Raw genomic sequence first — 16,345 nt, 5'->3', positions numbered from 1 at the left:
CCTCTGGCTATTTCCAGGCTTTAATACCTGAAGCAGGAAAGGAAACAGAAGCTCAGCCTTGATTTTGTACAGCTGATAGACTTGCTGTCAAGATTCCCTTCCCTGCTACTAGAAGAGTCACACAGTTTCTGTTTTTCCAGGTAATGAGTGGCATAAAATTTCAGAAGCATTTTCCTTCCATTGGGGTCAATATAATATGTGTTGGGGTCAATATAATATGTAGAAGAGTGTGGCTGTTGTTCCCAGCAGCCAGTGTCAGCCTTGGGTTCTGAAGGTAAAGCTTTGGGTTGGATTCCACAAATCCATTCCACTAATGGCAGCATTTCCCTCCCTCCAGCATGGGGAGACTCCCACTGACACCAGAGGCTCTTTCACTGGCCAAAGAACCTCCAATGAGAGCTGAAGCTTCCATGTTCTTCTGGAAAGCACTGCCGTTAGCAGAATGGATTTGCAGGGTCCAACCCATCATGCTTAAAAAATTATGGTCACAAGAGTGCAGGGAGAATTAGTAGGGCATAGTTGTGAAGGGGGAAATTAGACAATATAGATGCATGTCACCCTCTCCTAATGAAAACAGGCAGTGTTTGTATAGAGTAAACCAGTGGTTCTAAAACTTTTTGAAGTAGGACTCATTTCTGTACTTACTGTACTTTCTGGGCTGTACTTACAAAGTAACTCACACTACTTTCCCCCTGATCTCCAACATCAAATGCAGAAATTGCATTCATAACTCTTTCCCACCCCATCTGCACAGGCAAAACATGCTTTGTCATTGGGCCTCCCAAAGCCTGTTCTCTAACCTCACTTTGGGCCTACGGATGGGCACAAAGCACTTCATGAACTAACATTCATGATGAATTTTGGCTGGTTTATGCTTCACAAAGACAAGTTTGTAGCAGGCCAACCAGCATAAAGTTTTCACAAACTTTCAAGTTATTTATGGAGGTTTGCGCTGATTTGTGAGTGAATACATTCCCAAACTGTCTCTGCTCAATCAAAATGTTTACAAAACATCCAAGCAACAGCTTGGAGGGCATACAGAAGAGCATCTGAGGGAGGTCCCTTACAATTTTGATGTCTTTAGCCTGCACAGGATCCATTCTATGCACTCCTGAACTTGTGGCTGTCAAAATCATCATTTTGACAGGCACAAGTTAAGGAGGTTCAGGAGTAAATAGAACAGATCCTGAGAAAACTAGAGTCACTGAACTCAACAGGGGACCTCCTCTGAATGCTCCTCTACATGTCTGCCAAGGTTGGTGTCTCTAGCTTGCACAGAATCCATTCTATACACTCTTGAACCTCCTGAGCCTGTGCCTGTCAAATCAGTCATCTGACAGCCACAGGTTCAGGAGTGTATAGAATTGCTCCTGTGCAAGCTAGAGACACCAAACATGGAGGGCAAATAGAGGAGAGTCAGCTGGAGATCACCTGTGAGTTTGGTGTCTCTAGCTTGCACAAGATCCATTCTATGCTCTCCTTAACCTCCTGAACCTGCACCGGACAAAATGATTGCTGCTGGTCATTTTGATAGGTGCAGGTTTAGGAGGTTCAGAAGTGTATTTCAGCAGGGTTTTTTAAAAAAAAAAATAAGGGAGAAAGCCTTCTCTTAGTCAGTGGATAGCACTTATGACTAATAAGCTTTAGGAACAGGAACAATCATGGATCTCCCAGAGTCTCAACTGGCATGGGATCTGGACCCATCCTGGTACAGTTTTACCATCAGCAAACTTGCTCATCTGCCCAAAATGCTGCATGCAATCACCTGTACCCTTCATTGGAGGGAATGGGTGTGAATGGAGTGCACATGGACAATGAACAGTGTGTGTGGTTTCCCATTCCCAGAAAACCTACCTATTCACCCTGATCAGTACTTTCCCCCATATAAGCCTGCTCATTAGCACCATCAGCAGAGGCCCTGTGCTGTGTTCCCTAATTATTTATCTTCACTTGGGACAAGGCCTTTTGAGTGATAGAACTAGAGTTAAGGAGCTCCTTCATGCTTTTCCTCTAAATGGCAAGTGACTTTAGAGAACTTTTGAGAATAGTGGATTCATTGTGTCCTGACTGCTGATTCCATCTGTGGCCTCTTCCTTTCTTGTTTCTGCTGCTGTGCCTCTCTCTGGGTTATAGCTGTTTGGGCTCTGGTATTGCTTTTCATAGTTTCCTTTTAAAAGCTGGCCAAACAAGACTTTTGCGGTTGTTGCTGGTGTAAAGATTCAGTTGAACACCTATTTGTTATTTTCATACCATACAGTTAATCTTTGGATGGGGGTGTCTGCAGTAACTGATTTTGCTTCTTAATGGAAAAAAAATCCGGCTACTTCCTCACTAGGACTAGCCTTTGGGTAAAACAATGTTCAGGCTACATCTGGAAGTAGTAAAATTGAGAGTAACATTGTGCCCAGGGAGTGGGGAATTGTATCTTGATGGAGCAATAATGGCAAGGAAAAACTTCCAGCAGAGCGACGTACCCATCTACCTTATACTGAACATTGCAGTCTGCTCTGACTGGTGGCACTCTCCAGGCTCTCAGACCAGAGGAAACTTTTTTGCAATGACTGCAACCAGACATTCTTGACCTGAAAATGCCTGAAACCTGAAACCTTCTGCATGCACCATGTGCTATACTGCTCAACCATGTTGCAGTTACTTCTGAAGTTTCTGCTTACTTCCTGCTCCCTCCTCTGCCCTATCCCTTTGTTCCCCTTGCCCCTAGCTTTAAAAGATAATAAACCTGCTACCCCAGGGAAGTATCTGTGTAATGAGATATTTTCTGATATGAGGGCTATTTTCCTGCTGCTGTTGCTCTTTGAGCAAAAAGAATTCTCATAGCACTTCAAAGGGTAAAACATTTATTGTGGCGTCAGCTGTTGTGGTTCGGAGCTCATTTTGTCAGATGCAATTGGACGCTAGCCGATGAAAGCTGTTTAAGGATCCTCAAGTCTCCATTTTGCTTTTGTTGCAGCAAAACATACCTGGTAATCCTCCTGTTGTTTCTTGGTGAAATCTCTGGAAATTGCCTAGGCAGCCTAATATCTAAGAGCTAATATAGTGGTTAGAGCATTTAACTCAAACTGGGGGAATCTGGGTTCATATCCCCACTCTACTAATTCAGAGGTTGATCTTTGGCCAGTGATTATCTGTTAGCCTATTCTGCCTTTCTGGGTTGGCATGAGCCAGGGATATGCCTTAGTGGTACAGCATCAGCTTTACATGCAGAAGGACCCAGGTTCAATCCCTGGCATCACCAGTATCAAGGATCAGGTAGTCGGTGGTGAGAAAGACAGGGGACCTCAGACTCTGGAAAGCTGCTGCTCGGACCAACTTTGACGGACCAAGGGTCTGACACAGTAGAAGGCAGCGTCATGCATTTTCCAGATAAAATGGAGGTGGAGATACTAATGTACAATCCCTTTCAAAGGAAGAGAGAGATGAAAATGTGATAGATACCTTCCATTATTCACAAAGTCCCTATAATCATGTTGTGTGGGATTTTTTGTACCACTAGTTTCTCATAGAAATTGCAGACAGCTTATTCAGAACGGCCAAAATTCCTCCAAGCAATTTCTACATAGAAAATGTTTTCCCCAACTCCAGATGGCAGGAAAGAGGATTTTCTATCTTCTTAAGTGCATCATTATAGTTGGCACACAGTATCGTAAACATAGCAGCTGCTTCTGAATCTTCACTTTAATGCAAATATATCAACATGTCAACATAAAGGAGTCTTGTGACACCTCAAAGACTAATAAATGTTATTCCACTACTAGAGCCCACTTCTTTGGTTACAATGGGTAGATGCTCACTATGTAGTCATTTTATGTAGTAGGTACAAAAAAAAGCAAGAACTGGAAGCCATAAAATATAGGAAGTACGGGTGTAATTGAATGATGTAGAATTCATTTCTTTCATAGTTTATCCATAAAATGACAACATAATGGAGATCCACTCATTGTGTCTGAAGGAGCTGGCTCAAATTCATGAACACTTAGGCTTAAATATTGTTGATCTTTAAAGTGGCACAAGACTCCTGTTTATTTTTGCTGTAACAGATGAACATGGGTTACCCCTTTGGAATTACCGGTAAGTCAAAAGTAATGTGTCTAACAATGGGAATCTTTTCTCTCCAAATATTTGCCACTGCTCCATCAGTAACCCCTCCTATGGAGGTGAAGTTTGGAAACAGAAGTATCAGTAACATTTTCTAGAAAGGAATTGCAAAACAGTGATTCTTAGGCTGTGTCCAGATGCATTACCTTGAGTGATGAACCCAATTCAGATCTGCAGCCATGTTGTCTTTTTGGCCAGACATACAAACCTCTAGAGTGACTTGAGCTCTATCATGCGGGGTGACATGATAAGAGGTTTACAAGATTATGCATGGGATGGAGAAAGTAGAGAAAGAAGTCCTTTTCTCCCATTCTCACAATACAAGAACTCGTGGGCATTCAATGAAATTGCTGAGCAGTCAGGTTAAAACGGATAAAAGGAAGTACTTCTTCACCCAAAGGGTGATTAACATGTGGAATTCACTGCCACAGGAGGTGGTGGAAAGTAGAGAAAGAAGTCCTTTTCTCCCTTTCTCACAATACAAGAACTCGTGGCCATTCAATGAAATTGCTGAGCAGTCAGGTTAAAACAGATAAAAGGAAGTACTTCTTCACCCAAAGGGTGATTAACATGTGGAATTCACTGCCACAGGAGGTGGCGGTGGCTACAAGCATAGCCAGCTTCAAGAGGGGATTGGATAAAAATATGGAGCAGAGGTCCATCAGTGGCTATTAGCCACAGTGTGTGTGTGTGTGTGTGTATATATATTGGCCACTGTGTGATACAGAATGTTGGACTGGATAGGCCATTGGCTTGATCCAACATGGCTTCTCTTATGTTCTTATAAGCTATGGAACAACTGGCTCTTCCTGTTTCCAGTAGTGCCTGGTTCTGCAGTGTGCTTATTGTCTGCCTCTTGTGACAGTTACAAAGTCTGGTCCCATCCATTTGTGCAAAGTGCTGATAGGTTAGATCTTGTGACATTCATGAAGCTGCCTCCCTTCTATCATCTTATCTTGCTGTGCAACATGCTGATTTGACTGGATCTTGGGGGAATCCAAAAGTTATTTTTCATGCTTCACCCAAATTTACTGTGGGCTAAAATTAGCTTTTATCAGAGACGAAGTTGACGCCATCCTCTAACTGTGCATGCCAGAAACAAAAATCTGATCTGAGTTCTTTAGAATGTTACACAGTTGTCAATTTCACAATTTTCATCATATCCCATTCTTTTAATAGCTACTCTTTTTATCAGGGAAGAGCCAAGAGTTCCATCAATGTGGCCCGGTCAATAAATTTAATACCATTTCTTAAGAAGAAATGTGAACCAATACAATGTAATTTATTAAGAAACATTCAGCTTTAGAAGGACATTCTATCCTTACTACCTTTAACATTGTTCCTGTCACCAATTTCCAGAATACCTGGGACTTGTTGTCCGCCATGTACTTTGTAGGGTTTTTTTAACCTGAACTTATTGTCAGCTTTCCCTCAAATTTTTCTTGTAGATGACTGGGGAAGGCAGTGGCAAAGCACCCCGTAAAAAGTCTGCCGTGAAAACATTGTGAAAGCAACGTCACCCCAGAGTCAGAAACGACTGGTGTTTGCACAGGGGAACTTTCCTTCCTTCCTTTCCCCAAATGCTCATCATGCCTTCTGAAGATGGTTCTCTGTTCTGGAAAGCATTCTGATCTGATCTGATTTGACTGGATCTTGGGGGAATCCAAAAGTTATTTTTCCTGCTTCACCCAAATTTACTGTGGGCTAAAACCAACAAAGTTACACCCTTTTTAGACCACTGTAGTCAATAGGCTTAGAAAGGTGTAAGTTTGTTTAGGATGGCACTATATTCTACTTGAAAAAGCCATAGTAACAATAATGATAAATTTATACATATTATGTTAAAACTATTAAGTTATGGTGTATATTGTCATATATATATGTGCTGATAACACGTTATCATTTGAACAGTTTTCAGTACTGATTGTCTTCTAGTTGCTTGGAGCTTACCCTTCACCTATGACATCAGTACTTCATTCAACCTCATCATGTTTGCCTTGTGCATAATCTACAAAGTCTCATTTCCGCCTCCCAAACCGCTTTTGTGTATCTGGGATTCTTAGTCAGTTCTTTCATAGGGCTACAGTTTACTAGGACTTCTTTATTCATACACATGAGTACCTATTACAAGAATTATTGCGCCCCGTGGTTCAGAGTGGTAAGCTGCAGTATTGCAGTCCAAGCTCTGCTCATGACCTGAGTTTGATCCCGGCAGAAGCTGGGTTCAGGCAGCTGGCTCGAGGTTGACTCAGCCTTCCATCCTTCTGAGATCAGTAAAATGAGTACCCAGCTTGCTGGGGGTAAAGTGTAAATGACTGGGGAAGACAATGGCAAACCACCCCATAAAAAAGTCTGCTATGAAAACATTGTGAAAGTAATGTCACTCCAGAGCCAGAAACAACTGGTGCTTGCACAGGGGATTACCTTTACCTTTTACTTTAAGGTAGCACTGAAAGTTACAGAGAACAACCACTAGCTGAATGGATAGTGACTTCCTCATTTAGTAGACGTTTTCTATAACAGTTGAACTTGTTCATCTCCCCCTAGCTGAAGTGGTCCATCTCCACAGCTCCTTACAAAATCAGTGGTGGCAATGAGCCTGTGCCAGTCCCCATATGAGGAGATGTATTGTTAATCTGGCATAAAGAGGGACACCATTTCAGAATCCTGCTTGAGAGGAAGAAGCTTGGCTCTGAATCTGCTCAGCCCCAGTCCCACTGGTGCAGCAAGAAAGTTGGGGCAACCAGGCAGCCTTCAAAAATGCCCAGCTGTTGCCTAAAAATTACTGATGCAATGCTTCCATTGACCTGCTCCAGATTTCTAGGTCTTGCACTGCTTGGACAGCTCCCTGATGCTCCATGCTAATCCTTCCAGAGCACTCACCTGTGCCAACCTTGCTCATGCCGCTGGACAGCTCCCTTGATCAGCTCTTGGTCTTTGATCTGTTTTACCAATGCAGACGGGCGGCATCCAATTTGCCCTAGATACCAGGAATAAGACAATTAGCAGTGCTTCCAGTTTATCTGTGTGTCTCTTTCCAGATTTGGGGGCGTTCCAAGGTCCTCTTACTGACAGTCACTTCATTTCTGGTGACAGAATGACTAATGACATTAATCTGTCTTTTAGGGATATCCTCAACTTGCACCGTTGCTACTCATGCTTCCATCAGAGAGGTCCTTTTGTTTGATTTCCCCCCACCTTCCTAGTTCTTGCTATTTATAGCTGCCTATGAAAATCACAAGTGCACACCTTGACTCTCTTAAGAGGATATTCGTATAGCAGCTGAGCAAGGGATGTTTTAACTTTGATTGATATGTAAATTCCAACTCAGCTAATTGGGTTCTACAGCTACCTCTCAAGATCCCATGGATTATTCATAACGTTCTAGATTCTCCTGTCTGGAGGGTGTTTGAATTAGCTGTAATCTGGGCAAAAAGCAAAATAAAAGTTCCACTGCCATTTTGGCCACTATTGAACCAAATCTTCTATTCTCCAGTAGGTAATAGATCACGTAGCCCTTTCTTCTTATTGGATCTGGCATATCTGAACACCCTTAACCTATGTAGGCCTTGAACTTATGTACACTTGAACCTATGTAGGCTCATGAACTTGCTAGCTTCTTCTTCCATTTTTCAAGCATGAAGACTGTGCATAAAGGAGACTATATGGATTAGGATTCATGTGCACAGACTCCAGTACTCATCAATACTGGGTCAGTTTTTCTTTGTATTTTTTTTAAATGAAAACCTTCCCCAATGTCACATCTCCTATTCAGCTCAACACTCCTTCACTGGCCGGCTGCTTTTTAACTGTATGTTGGGAATCGAGTCCACAACATAATGGGAAGTTTGGACAAAATTTAAATTGGGCATCTGGGATTGGATCCCCCAATATTGTTAAAAGGGCTCTGCTTGCTTCTCATTGTGGAAGTACATGGAGGTACATGGAAGTACATTGTGGAAGTACATGGCGGAGAGTCGCTAAAGGACTTCAACAGTAAGTCCTTTAGCTACCCCAGCCTTAAACCATTTAGACTTTTAATTATAATCACCTTAACTTTGAATTGGGCTCTTGTGGCATCCTTCATTCTGTGTCCTCCATTGCATCATTTTCTTGCTACTGCTAGCATTACTGCTGTATTGAGCATTACTCATTCTTCCAGGAGAGATTGGGGCCCTGTGGGATCTGGTACAATTCTGCAGGGCCTGCAATACAGAGTTGTTCCACCAGACATATGGATGTCAGCAGTATTGGGTGTCTAGCCATTAGGCACAGCAAGTTTTGGCTTCCTTCTCCTTCTCTTCTCCCCTTGCTTCCCCCCTCTTTTTCCGATGTTTTATATTGCCCCTCTGGTTTATACCATCTTAAATTGCAAATTGCATCATTGTTTTTATTTTATTGCTATTTATTAACTTAGTTGTTGCATTTTAGAAGGTTTTATTGTATAATGAATTGTTGTCACCTGCTCTGAGCTGGTTTCAGAGAGAGAGCAGGTTAGAAATCAAATGAAATAAATAAATAAATCCTGGCTCTCCCACAGCTGCTTTGTGTTTTGTTCTGTGCCAGTTCCGATATGCTCAGGCTGACCTTCACTCCATCTCCCTGCAAGTTTTCAGCAGGGACATTTCACAGGGATATTATTGTGCAGTCAACCTAAAGCCACTCTATGAAAGTTTGGGAGGGAGAGTGCTTGTGCTCCCGGGAAGAAAACCCATCCAAGTCTAACACAAGTGCCTCCTTCTTCAAGGACACACACACACATAAAAAAACCAAGCTTCTTAACATCCCCACAGGGCTTAGCAATCTGAACTCTAGCGCATACATGCCAAACAACCCAAAGGTCCTGCAAAGAAGGGCTGACTCTTGATTTAACATGCTAGCAGCTTGTTTTGAATTCCAAAGCCCTTCTCTTTTTTTGTTTGCTGGTATAGACTTAGTTCATGGGAGTTTGTTGACAGGAAGGGTTAACATCCAAATTAAGATGCTGATCTGGATCAATTACACACTCAAGAAGGGTAAAAACTGGAAAAAGAGAGTCACAGAGACATCTGTTTGCAATTAGTTACAGGGTTGTAGGACTGGGAATTCTGAGACTCACCACAATATAACAATTTAACAAGGATGTAGATAAGCTGGAATGTGTCCAGAGGAGGGTAACAAAGATGGTGAGGGGTCTAGAGACCAAGTCCTGTGAGGAAAGGTTGAAGGAGCTGGGTATGGTTAGCCTGGAGAGGAGATGACTGAGAGGTGACATGATCTCCATCTTCAAGTACTTGAAGGGCTGTCATACAGAGGAGGGTGCAGAGTTGCTTTCTGTTGCTCCAGAAGGGTGGACCAGAACCAATGGGTTGAAATTAAATGAAAAGTGCTTTCAGCTAAACATTAGGAAGAACTTTCTGACAGAGCAGGAGGTGGTGGGCTCTCCTTCCTTGGAGGTTTTTAAACAAAGGCTAGATGGTCATCTGATAGCAATGTTGATTCTGTGAACTTAGGCAGTTCATAGGAAGAAGAGCAGGAAGGGTTGTAAAGCACAATCTGGAGTAATTATAGCTGGATAGACAAGTAGCTAACAGTGCAGCAGTCCAAGCAAGGGTGTTCTGAACCTGGCCTGGTTCAGCAGAATGACAGCCTGTGTGAGCCTGCTGCCCATAGCTGGCACAGTGCAAATGCCAATTCACTTATATTTCATAAGAGTCCAGTGAAATATGGGGGTTTGTTGAAAACAGTCTTTGGCTTACACCCCCAGCACTAGAAATCACAGATTTGAGGAAACAGAGATCCATACCTCCTCTGGATATGTGTTAGTCTGTAGTAGAAGAACAAAATTTGAAGATGGTAGCACCTTAAAGAGTAATACAGTTTTCTAGGGTATGAACTTTCATGAGTCAAAGCGTCCAATGCATTTCTGATTATTTTGACACGCAAAAGCTTATACCCTGGGAAAGATTTGTTCTTGGTTTATCAAAGTCTGTCATGTTTCCTGCTATGTTTTACCCATGTCAGAGAGCACTGCTGAAGGATGTGCAGCAGGATGAGACAAAATGTGTTCTCCCCTCCCCCCCAGTACTATCCAAAAATTGGAATGGTGAAAAATATGATTTCTTCTATGAGGAACCAGAGTTTCCTTTCTCCCCTCCCACCCCAATGATAATGATTTTGACTACCAATGCCATCATTTACTAGATGGTATACAAAAGTTAAAAATAAAACATGCCTTTCTTGGGGGCTTACAATCTAATCATTGTAAGTTTTGTGCAGGAGGGAGTATTTTCAATTACTTTATCATCAGCTTCCTTTGAAAATACGCCTCTGTGTGTTTATTATTAGATCTGTGTTCTGCTGATGGAGACCAGGGGTCAGGAAGAATGGGGAGCTAATGGTATTTTTTGACTTTAATGAAGGAAAGTCAATTTGACTTGAACGAATTCCCTCATGCCAAATGAGATTGTGAAATTTATTCTCCCAGAGAAATTCCCCAAGGTAATTTCATCAGCACGAAAAATCGTGGATAACAAAACCTCAGAAAAATAAACTTTTTCTTCAGCCACTGTTGTTTGAGCTTGGAGGAGATGGCGTTATTTCTGTGTGGTCAGCAGTGGTGGTTTGGAATGATCTTGAGGTGAGTTTTCACTTGCAGGCCCTGATGCTAAACTGCAACTCCCTTTGTGTGACAGTCAAAAGTCTGAAATGTAGAAAAGACCCATATGCATATGGTGACTGTATGGGTTTCTTGGTGGTTTACACTTTTTCTTACTGTCTCAGTCTTAAGCACATGAAATTGCTTCATAGGGAGTTAGACCATTGGTCTGTCAAGATTAGTATTGTCTATTGTGACTGACGGTGGCTTTCCAGGGCCTCAGGCCTGCCACATTCTCTTAGCCTTTTAATCAAAGATTAATCAAAGTGACCTGGGACCTACATGTGAAGCTGATTTACTACTGAGCTATGTCCCCTCTCAAAGCTTGGGTAGCAGCCAATGAAACAGTACATTTACAAGGAAATTGTGATTTCTGGGTGCTTCTCTGTGCTGCCACAGCTCTCAGCAAACTGGTATTTCTTTAACTGGCATGTTTTGTGTATTTGCACAGTGTTATTGCTGTATAGGATGTTTGTACAGAGTAACATAAGCAAAGGGGCCCCCAGGAAAGGTGAGGGTTGCAAAGGAGGGATGTGAGCCAGTTCATATACACATCAGTAGGCTTTATCTCAGATTATAAGGTCTTTGGGAAAGGTTTCATGGGAAAGATGGGCTAAGAAGGAATATGAAGAACAAGAGAGATGTCACCAAGATGTTTTTTTTTGTGTGAGTATTTTTGTGTGTGTGTGTGTGTGTGTGCATGTGCCTGGAAGTCATGGCTGAATTATGGTGACCCCTAGTGGGGCATGGATGCTCAGGGAGATGGCTTGCTATTGCCTGCCTCTGTGTCCTGGCCCTGGTATTCTTTGGAGGTCTCCCATCCAAGTACTCACCAAGGTTGGCCCTGCTTAGCTTCTGATCAGATTTGCCTGGGCTATCCAAGTCAGGGCATCATCAGGATTTTTTAAGCAGAAGATTCAGGCTTAAGGAGCATCAAGAGAGAATGACTGGAGATGGTCCCTTTTGGGGGGTATTATGGGGGTAATTCTGCTGAGTCTCTAACATGAGGGGAGCCATGATTATGTTAACACATATAAAGCTGTCAACAAAGCTATAGTCAGCTGTTTTCTCTATAGAATGGAACTTCTTATAAGGAGTTTCTTTTGGTGAACTCGTACCTGAACTTGCTCAAGAAAATTAAGAAGAAGTTATAACTTTTACAATAATCAGTGTATAGTTCCTAATTATATATGTGAACACACTGTTTAACATTCAGTTGGTGAAATGTGGAAAAAAGGATCCCACACGCAGAAGGAGAACTATGCTTTGCAAGTCAGTCCAGCAGAATCTTTATTGGGGGGTTGCAGTTTCAGAAATCAAATCCTAACATACACCAGTGTCATATTCCGTTGTCAAATGTAGATAGCTTTTAAAATAGTGGGTCTGCATATTTCATTTGTTCTCATCTGAGAAAATAATATCATTATCGCAGGGTGCTGGAAGAAGAGTGGGATTTGAATGCAGCCCATGGGTTTCTGAATGTTAAAAAGTCCAAGGAATGCGGGGGGTGGGGGGAGGAGAATTTTGGCAGCAAGATAATGGGGTTGGAAGAGGGATGGTTACAGCCAGGATATGGAAGTAAGTAAGAATGGGGTAATAGGATAAGGCAAGGCCATGGAGTATGTTAAGTGCCTCTGAACGAACATGGCCACATGTTTGGCAGTCAGTTTAATTTGTGACAGAATATTTAATGGTTGGTGGCTACCAGCAAAGCTAGTTTTCAGATGTCCCATTGGTTGACTTGGCTTCTAGTTGTGAACACATATGGGAGTCAAGCAGGTAGTTGAGCATGAAAGCAAAAACCACATGCTTGAAGTTACACCTTCTGCTAGAGTTTATGAGTATGTTTTGCATGATTCAGTGAATATCAAGCTAGAGAGATTATGGGAGAGTCATACTTCTGTACCTTCTATGCACACCGTTGGGATCACTTCTCTTGGCTTCACCATATATAGGCAAGTTCATTTCTTTTGCCACTTTGAATTGTCTCATTTAAACACCTCTTTGTTTACCAGCATTGAGTTATCAGTCTCTTAGTTTAAATGCCAGATCTGTTCAGGTCACTCTTACTTTTGCTTCCAAATCTACATTTCTCCACAATGTGTTAGTTTAATAATGAATCCATGGAGTTGCATTTGTCTACATTCAAGAAATCAGTTTGGAAATCCGTGCTACTGGTGGGATTTAGCATTCCAGGGTAGTTAAAACCAATGATTGATCTTGGTGTCAGCAGCTGTGCCTTTTAATATAGAATAGATTATAAAGAGTTCCTTTTTTACAGGCAAGGAACTTTGGCTTAATTTAGCACCTAAGGCAATTTTCCAACACAAGGTCTCCATTTTTGTGGGTTATTTTGCGTGACTTCATATATGTCCTAAGATACGGATATAATTAAAATAAAAAGGATTTATTGTAGCATCAGTTTTCATGGAATTAGAAGTATGGTCTATCCTGAGTTGGCAGATATAGACATGAGCATAAAAAATTACCCGCGGGCCAAAATCTAATGAAATGGCTTTTCATTTCAACTAAAATGCTGTTGCATTCAGTTGACTGTTGACCCTGCTGCATACTACCCTTCATGCAACTGATAAAGTACACTCTAGTCCAGAAGAGACATGCTGTGATATATCTTTAAAGCACCGTAAGACCCTTTGATGGTTTTCCTGCAGAGGGCCAGGTTACCTGGGATGATGGGGTTTCGTTTTTGGCACCATCCAGGCATATAATGTGACTCTAAAAAAGCTTGGGACCTTCTCCATACAAATAAGATGCTCTTCTATTGAGCCAAGATCCCTCCTCAGGTTTGTTTGAATTCTCTACACACACCATTTCCCCAACTGGAAATGGTATTTCCACTCTACTTATAGGGGGGAAAGACATCAGATTTTTTCCTGTTTCCCCCCTCCACTAGGGCTACAATAACCAGGGGGAATCATTTTTTTATTGGGGAATTAACCTCCCTTCCCCTGATCCATATTGGAGCCCATGTATGTGGTTTTTGGAATCTAATTATACTTCTGACATTTCAAATAAATGGCAGCTCCCAAGTTCATATCATGATCAGCACCATGGACAGATCTGAAGGTTCAGTATAGAGTCTGTCTGCATCACTAGACAGCCACACAAATATCTGGAAATTCTAATGCTGCTGACTTCTCCTAAGCGGATGTGATTCTGCCTTCTACAAAGTCAGTCTTAGGACCTAACTTGTATTGTTACATTTGCAATTTCCTAAGGTCCGCATGAAGACCATGCTGGCTGGAGAGGAAAGACTTCAGTCTTTCACCTGAGACTGTTTTTCCAGCCTCAGATGTCCCATCCACCTGCTATTCCATCAGTACACATATGTTTCCCCACAGTGGGAAATAGTGCCTCACTAGGGCTGTTTCAAGTCAGGAAAACATTGCAGCAGGAGAAATCAAATTACTAGCAGAGAACTCCCAGAAAACCTGGTAGTTTCATAGGAGAGAGAAATTCAGCAGGATCTAAGAGATGTGACCAAAGTGGCTCCATAAACAGCTCTCTAAATACATGAGAAATAAAAAAGACTCATTTAGGAAATGGAAGGGGAGGGTCTTATAACCAAGTTTGAATATAAAGAAATAACCAGTGCTTGTAGAGACTTTTGCTATAGAACCAACAGAACAGACAACATTTTAGTGGAATCTCCCATTTCCCATTCTGGGCCAGACTGAGTCATTCTCAACCAAGGGGGCCCAGCCTCAATGTGGTTTGATCAACACTCCCTGCTTCCAGTTAAAACCCAGCCATTTGGGAGCCCATGCAAATGGGAACACAGATGTATGTGGCTGTAAAAGTGCTCTCTGCACTATGGCCTTGCCATCCAAGCAGCAACTTCTGGGCAGGAATGGGAAATGAAGACTATGTATCACTCTGGTCTTTTCTTAACTCTTCAAATTTCTGCTAAGATTACAAATAGTCACATCTTTTGGGTAGGGTTCCACTCCATGTCCCATTCCAACCTATAAAATGACTTTTATTATTATTTGGATTTTTATGGAATCAGAAATAGCTGTAAGGCAGAGCACCATGTACTACATGTGATGTCTGATCCACAATAAGTCCCCAGTTCTAGCCATGCAGGCTGGTAGCTGGCCAAGAGAACTAGCCAGGCTTTGGGGTATTTTGAAATATGCTCACTGTTGCTTTTTGGTTCTGCTGAGATGCCTAGGCAGGGCCTTTTTCTTATCTTTCACCATAAACATATTTTGCTAAAAGTGGATATTTCATGGAAGACCAAGGTCAGAGCTAGGCCACAGTCAGTGGTGGCTGTTCTTGAATCCAGGCCTTGAGTCAGATCCCAGCTGGCATTCAGCAGACCAAAAGCTGTTGATCAGCCAAGAGTACATGAGGAGGAGGAGGAGGAGGAGGAGGAGGGGTTGGTTTTATACTCCACCCTTTCACTACCTGAAGGAGTCTCAAATGGCTTTTAATAACTTTCCCTTCCTCTCCCCACAACGAACACCCTGTGAGGTAGGTGAGGCTGAGGGAATTCTGACTGACCCAAGGTAACCCATCTGGCTTTATGTGGAGGAGTGGGGAATCAAACCCAGTTCTTCAGATTAGAGCCTGCAACTACTACACCAAACTGGCCAGGGTCCTATTATATTTGCTTGCCAGTCACACAAACTGACTCATGCAGCTATTCCTTTCTGCATTTGAAGAAGGTTCTGAAAGTTGAGCACATATATACCAGTTAGCTCACTTATCTATAAACCAGATGAGATGTGATGGTGAATGGTACAGTGCGGTGTAGTGGTTACTTTATCGAACTTGGATCTGTGAGACCTAGCTGTGCCATAGGAGTTTTCTGGGTGACATTGGGCCAGTCACATACTTTCACCCTGACTTACTGTACAGGGTTGTTGTGAGGATAAAATGGAGGTGAAGACAACAATGTAAATCATCTTGGATCCCCACTGGAGGAAAAAAGCCGGTAATAAATGAAGGCAATAAACAAAATATTTTTACTCACATTGTTGGGTGGATACTCAGAAGGTTGAGTATAACAAACTTAAAAATATAACGAAGTATTATTACACAGTGTAACAATTAACAATTAAAAACAAGATACATAGAAATGCTAAAATCCAACCTATAAAAATTGCACATCAACTGAACATGTAATGTTATGCTGTGTAACAAATGCTTTGTTGTTATGTTTTTAAGTTTGCTGTACTCAACCTTCTGAGTACCCACCCTGTTTCTGTGGTTGGTTTCTTCCCCCTTTGTTTTTTCATTGTCCCCATTTGTGTGTGTGTGTTTTATAGTGTGATGCTGTACAATCAAGGAATTATTGAAAAGTATGATCTTCTGTTTGTCTGGACCATCCTTAAGTAATCTCTAGCTAGGCAGGCTTCCATAGAACTTCCATAAGCCTATAGAAACATACATTTCCTCCTTGCTTAACTAGATTGCAAGGAAGTGGCAAATTTTTTCCCCACACACACCTTAGACAAGGGCCAAGGGGTGCTTACTTCCATTACTTCTTGAAGAACATGGCAAAAATATATATCCAGGGAACTATAATTGGAATTTAGCTTTGATCTTTAGAAGGGATACACTCTGAGC

Source organism: Heteronotia binoei, chromosome 11 (genome assembly GCF_032191835.1).
Source record: "Heteronotia binoei isolate CCM8104 ecotype False Entrance Well chromosome 11, APGP_CSIRO_Hbin_v1, whole genome shotgun sequence".
Taxonomy (NCBI): domain Eukaryota; kingdom Metazoa; phylum Chordata; class Lepidosauria; order Squamata; family Gekkonidae; genus Heteronotia; species Heteronotia binoei.
The sequence above is the reverse complement of the archived record's forward strand: the minus strand, read 5'-3'. Positions refer to the sequence as shown.